Source organism: Arachis ipaensis, chromosome B04, assembly GCF_000816755.2.
Source record: "Arachis ipaensis cultivar K30076 chromosome B04, Araip1.1, whole genome shotgun sequence".
Taxonomy (NCBI): domain Eukaryota; kingdom Viridiplantae; phylum Streptophyta; class Magnoliopsida; order Fabales; family Fabaceae; genus Arachis; species Arachis ipaensis.
The window spans coordinates 96385949-96393062 of NC_029788.2; positions in this window are offsets into that span (position 1 = coordinate 96385949).

Below are 7114 nucleotides of genomic sequence, written 5' to 3' on the forward strand. Positions count from 1 at the left end.
GGTTCATAATTGAATTGATTTTGATAATTGGTTTATAATGTGTAAAAATATTGGTCTATTTCAATTTAAAATAGTTAAACTAGATTTTAAGCATGTAGAATGGTTGGTTTCTCTATAATTGTAATAGAAAAGCGTTTTACCCAAAATATTTAGCATTTATATTATAACTTCTCAACTTCCTAACTTGAATTTATTTATCAAAATTTGTTGTCATTAAACTGAATTTTGTGATAATGATGGGGTGACGATGATGAAGACTAGAATAATAGTCAAGAAAAGAAAACACTACCCCATATCTAGGACTAAAGATAAAAGGTATTTGTCACTTCAAGCTTTTTATTGTTCTTTTTCTTACTTCATTTACTTCTTTTGATTTTAATTTCTAGTAGATTAATCTCCTTCTAACTTGTTTAATTTCATATATCATTAATTTATTAGGTGCTATATGGTGTTGTTAATGTGAGACCATGTGCAATATTATGTATATCTATCTATAAGTATGCTAATGGTTTGAAATATTTATTGAGTTTGATGATGATACTAATTATAACTACATATAGCCAGTAATTTGGGAATTATATGATGATGATCTTAGTTGTTGAATTTTGGATTATAATAATAAATAAGGATGATGATTACCATATCTAGGACTAGGGATGATGATTTTAGATTATTATATATATTTGTCTGTCATTGTTTAATTTGTTCATTTATTTTATTGGTTGATATATTAATTTGCAGTCTAAGTTGTTAGATCGTAAGGCGATATTGGCGGAAACCTTCAAGTATATCCTTACTTTGAAGGCAAACAAGGAAAGATTTGCTGACGAGCGGTTTGCGACCCATTATGTGAGTTTAAATTAATCCTAAGTTTCAACTTTATTTGGTTTAAAGTCAATTATTTAACTATTATTCTAATCACAACTAACTTCTGTGACGCAGGAGGCAGGAGGAGTACATGCGACCTAGCAATTTTAGCCACCTAGTAGGGATAACGAAGCCGGATCCGAGACCTCAGTGGTAGATCCTGATAGTATTTCGTGTGAGACCGCTTCTGAACCCCACAAGAATCGCCGCTTCGAGTTGGGGTCGTTCTTCGTCAGTGGTCCGCTTCTCCGTGTTGACGACTTTCTCTGCCTCTGCCTCCAACCATGTTGATCCCCAGGAAGTTGTTGACTTGAGGGAGGAGGAGCAAAAGCTAACATAGGAGCTTCACCAGCAAGCGGAGTAGTTTGAGCAGAGATATCGAAACCTTCTTGCACGCGTTGTCGTCAGCTAGGACCTAATGGAGAAGCTGGAGCAGCTCAATTGGTTGCGACAGCAGATGGAGGAGTACAGCCAACAGATGCGCGCTGGAGGTAGCGGCGCTGCTAGTTCCAGTGGCAACGCTACTGGTGGGGCACCGACGGCAGCACCTACTCTGCCGCCTCAGCAGGGGGACCATGACGCCGCCAACGATGACGAAGAAGATTACCGGGATTTGTAGGGAGTTAAGGTTTTATGCATTTTTGTTTGTCTATTTCATTGTATTCTACATCTGTAATATTTTATTGTATTCAGACCATTTATTTTTTTAATAAAATAATTTGTTGATTTTTGCTAACTTTAAGTTTTTGCCAATAATTTTTTAACAAGAGTCTACTAATTGTGGCTTAACTGTGCCCAAAAATAAAAAAATAAAAAATATTACCGTCGGATAAATCCGATGGTAACTTGGCGCCTAAACACGTGAAGTGGTGCCAAAATTACCGCAAATGTATTCGACGGTAACCATCAACACAATCTCACCAAATCCATTGAAAAAACCGACGAAAAATTCGCCGGTAAGGAGTTTCCGGTGACGTTTATATCGTCAACTCAAAGACTTCGGTAAATCTGACAGTACTCAATGCATTTCTTGTAGTGATTCTTCAGCAATAGTTTTATACTATAATTAAAAGCTCATAACAACATAAACCAGAAAGTCAACAATTATAAATATAAAACCTACTCACAACTTGGTTCTAAGGGACCGAAGAGACTGAACCTAGAGTGCCAAATTAAAGGGCGAGGAAGGTTGAAGTGAACAGAATGAAAGAGCATAGAATTTGAATTGGAACAGTGACAACTACTTCAATTCTCACTGCAGCGACAATGGCCATAGCACAGGCAAAAATAATAAATTCAAATCGAATAAAAGACAAATGCATATATAGTTCTGGAAAATCCAAAACAGAATAGAGGATGAAAGTAATCAAAACAAGAGCAAGGCAGAAAAATAAAATGGTGACAGAGATAAGGTGAAAATGGAACAACCTATGGGAAGAAGCTAGACCAGAACAGTGGTGAGGCAGTGTTGCCGGTGAGTCTGAAGCTCCAGCGTGCTTTCCGGCAATAGCAGTGCCATTTCTTAGTGATCAGAAGCACGATGGCATGGTCTTTTTATTCCTCTGTCACTCCTGTCAAGCTCTCCTTTTCCGCGTGCTCTCCCTGAGGAAACCCAACGGTGATGAGCCTAGTAAGCCCCAGCGGCAGTGATGAGATCTCGGCGCAGAAATAGCCCTCTCTCTCTCTACGGCAACGGTAGCAATGGCTTCTTCCGCCATCACTTTCTCCTTTTTTTTCTCTCTTTTTTGATGAGCTCAACTTCCTTCTCTCTCCCCGTCTCTTCTCCCTCAGCAAAACTCACTCTCTCTCTCTTTCTCAGTCACGACTAGATGTTGGCAACTTTACTCCTCCTCGTTGTCACCTTCTTCTCTCTTCTATTTCTTCTTCTTTCTTTCCTTCTCTTCTTTGTGCGTGTGTATCTCAGAGTAAGAAATGAGATGAGTGTGAGGTTAGGCTTAAAAAAAGAAAAAAAATATCAAGGAGTGTGAGGTTAGGATTAAGGTGTGTGTCTTAGAGTAGGCATATTATTTATTTATTTATTTATTACCATTATATATATATATATTAGTTATTGCCGTTCTAACCTTCTAACCTTTTTAAACATGTTACACAATGCTTATTCATTCTTGTATTTTCTATACATGCTATACCACTAAATAAATAATCCTATCGATATTAAGATTCTTTACTATATGCCTACTATAATTATTGACTAAATTCCTAAAATGGTCCCTGAGATTGACGATGTGCACCAAAATCATTCCTGAAATTCCAATTACACAAATTACGTCCCTGAGATTGAAAAAATTGCACCATATTAGTTCCTGACCCATTTTTCACTAACGACGCGCTGACGTGACTTGATGACGTGGACCTTTGGTGACACGTGTCACTTCATGGTTTGGCCACGTGTAACGATATGATGACGTGTCGATCAGCGACACGTAGCATGATGACGTGGATGGTTACGCCACGTGTCATAATGCTATTTTGCCACGTGTCAAATTATGCTTCGTGTCACAATATTATTTGTCCACGTGTCATCCACTATGTCATCGTTACATATGCACCAAATTGGTCTCTTACTTTGCATCAAATGACTCATTTTAGTCCTAGAAATTGAATGTCCTACACCAAATTAGTCCCTTCATAATTTTTTTTTATTTTTTTATAAATTCAAAATTTTTAATATCTTTGAATACACTAATTTTAATTTTATCTTTTCACAAGTAATTTAAATGCAAGTACTTTTATAAAATATTTTTAAAATTTTAGTTTTAATTATACACATTTTTTTTACAATATTTTATTAAAAGAATTATATGAGATTTTGATATTGATATATATACTAAAGAGTGTAAGTTAAAAATATAATAATATTTCCTAATACAAATTTTTTAATATTTAATACCTTAATAAATATTTTAAGAATACTTGATAAAGCACTTGTTAACTAATATAAATTCATTATTCTTATCCGTATTAAGAATGTCTGATTCCTCATATCATTGACTTCTCACTAAATTAATAAGATAGATTTATACTATCGATTATAATAATTCATTTTATCTATAACTTAGCTAGGCGGCCGTTTCATATATTACACTATCAATTAATATAAGCACGTATTATAACCATGGCTTGAACAGTATTAAAACAGATACAAATAAATACAAGAGGTAATAATAAAGTTTTGAATTTAGCTAATATGTGCTCTAATGATACAAGTTAAAATTATTAATTAAAAAATTTATTATAAAAAATTGTATAATAAAAAATATAATTAAAATTAGTATTTAAAAAATATTGAGAATTTTAAATTTACAAAAAAAAAACTTATAAATAACTAATTTGGTACACGTCATTTAATTTTAAGAATTAAAATGAGTCATCTGATGCAAAGTAAGAGACCAATTTGGTGCATATGTAATGATGACATAATGGATGACACGTGGACAAATAAAAGTGTAACATGTGGCAAAATGGTATTGTAACGCGTGATATAACCATCCGCGTCAATATGTCACCTATGGCTGACCGATACATCATCATACTGTTATACGTGGCCAAACTATGAGATGACACATGTCACTAAAGGTCCACGTTATTATTAAGCCACGTCAGCGTGTCGTTAATGAAAAATGGGTCAAAAATTAATATGGTACAATTTTTCCAATCTCAAAAATGTAATTAATGTAATTGAAGCAATTTTAATGTATGACATCAATAGGAAGAACCCTTTAAAAATTTAGTCATTTTATTTTTTTTTCTTTTTTCTAAATTACAATATAATCAAAACATATCAAATAATAACCATAAGGTCATTCATTAATTCTAAATATAAAATTAAACAAGTAATAACTCTCATCTTTTGTCTGGATCCTGCTGTCAAAATAGTAAAGAATTAATGTGTTATTAGGTATAATATCAAAATAAGAAAATCAAAGCAAAACATTATGGTACAAGGCTGATTACTACAAGATAAAAAAATATTAAAATATTTAGCTTAACAAAATATATTTCAAACTAAATTTTCCAATAATTTTGATCATAATGTGCTAAAAATACTAGAATTTGATTATATGTTAGATGCAAAGAGAAAATGCTAATCCTAGTGCAACCACCCCTGCTTTTTACTTTCTGCTTTACTATTTATTTATTCTATATATATATTTTTCCACCCTTAAAAAAAGACCTTCTAAAATTCATGTAGCTAGAAGAACCGGAGAAACAAAACTATTGATTGCAATAAAATAAATAAATAAATAATTCCAAAAACCAAGTCAAAAAGACAGATACGTCTAGATTACCTGATATGTGAATACAGTTCTTTTATCTCTTTTAAGATCAACCTCAGATTCTTCGTCCATTTTTCTTTGTCTTTTGAAGCATAAGAAACGTATAAAATTATGACCAAGTTATTTGAATATGTGCAATTTTTCGTAGCATATTTTCCTAATACAAATTTCATAATTCTTAAATTTGCAACGAAGTAGTAAAAAAGTAACATATAGATAACAAATGATTGCATCAACTATATTTTTCTAACACAAATTTCATAATCCTTAAATTTGCAAAGGAGGAGCAAATTGAATTTAAATTTATAAAGTCCAATTGCATGTGGCATAGAAGTCCAATTGCAAAGAAGGTACTAGTCACAATTAGACAGTAACTGGATGGAACAAAACACAAAAAAAAAGCCCATGACCCAAGCAATTTACGGACCGACCCGACTCGAGCAGCATCCGACCCGAACGATCGGGAGCTAGACGCTCAGATGCCGACTCGGACACGCATCCTTGACAGCTTCGCCACAGCTGTACGAGGGAGGCCTCGAAGAAGGTGAGCCTGTCCCCGCAGGGTCCACCTCTGACACGATATATATAGGGAAGGACCTACCCTTTCCCCAAAGTACGTCACATACCACTCAACCCTTACTCGCCTGCACACTTCACTGACTTGAGCGTCGAAGTGTCTTTGCAGGTGACCCCCCTCTCACACAAAGTACTCGAGACATCGTCCACTCATCCTCGGCATCCCAGAACCAGGCGAACCCCATCCAATCAATCGAAGCATCAATCCGAACAGGAGATAGTAGGAGCAAGAGTGTAAAGGGAAAGACCAAAGCAAAAACTGTTTAAAACTGCCACCCAGGAAGCGTGAAAGACCTGGGGGCAATATAGTCTTTGCATACGGGGTTTCCAGCCCATTATGAGCATTAAATACCCTACGCAAAGAATGAGGCGACAAACGGTCGTTCCAACAACGAACAGACACGCGCGCCAGAGGCACGTCCACCCCACGGACGGCCGACCTGACGACAACGCACGAGAGGAAAGATGACGCGCCACCAACGATCCTCACGGTCGTTGCTAGAGCGTCGGGGGGCACTGTTACGGCCTGGCCCAAGCAATTTACGCCGGCCCGACCCGGGCAGCACCCGACCCGAACGATCGGGAGTTAGACGCTCAAATGCCGACCCGGACACGCGTCCCTGACACACGTCCCTGATAGCTTCGCCACAGCTGTGCGAGGGAGGCCTCGAAGAAGGTGGGCCTGTCCCCGCAGGGCCCACCTCTGACACGATATATATAGGGAAGGACCTACCCTTTCCCCAAGGTACGTCATATACCACTCAACCCTTACTCGCCTGCACACTTCACTGACTTGAGCGTTGGAGTGTCTTTGCAGGTGACCCCCCTCACACAAAGTACTCGGGACATCGTCCACTCATCCTCGGCGTCCCAGAACCAGGCGAACCCCATCCAATCAATCGAAGCATCAATCCAAACCGTCCGGTACCCGACCTACCGAACAAATGACAAGAATCAAAAGTACTGAATTCGGTTTCATATTTATGACGTAAATGAAAGCTTAGGTGTCCAAGATGTTATCATTCACTCAAAGGCATCAGAAGATGAGATAGCTTCTCCTAAGCATAGTTCATTACTCCCTCACCAGCATTTCTGCAACATAATAAATGCAATTAAGAAACTAAACACAAAAGCGAAGAGGGACCAAGAAGGCAGAAGTAGCAAAGAGAACCATGCTATATTCATGTGTGCTGAAGAGCCCTGCTTTTAAAGGAAAACATCTTGGTTCTGTAAACTTTCGTCTTAAGCATAATTACCATTGATGAAAACAATGGTAACAGCCAAATCCATACAATTACAACAAAAAAATACTGAAATAAGATAACAGCACTAAATTTAGGTGATTTGACTGATTTCAGATTTATATGTCCCAG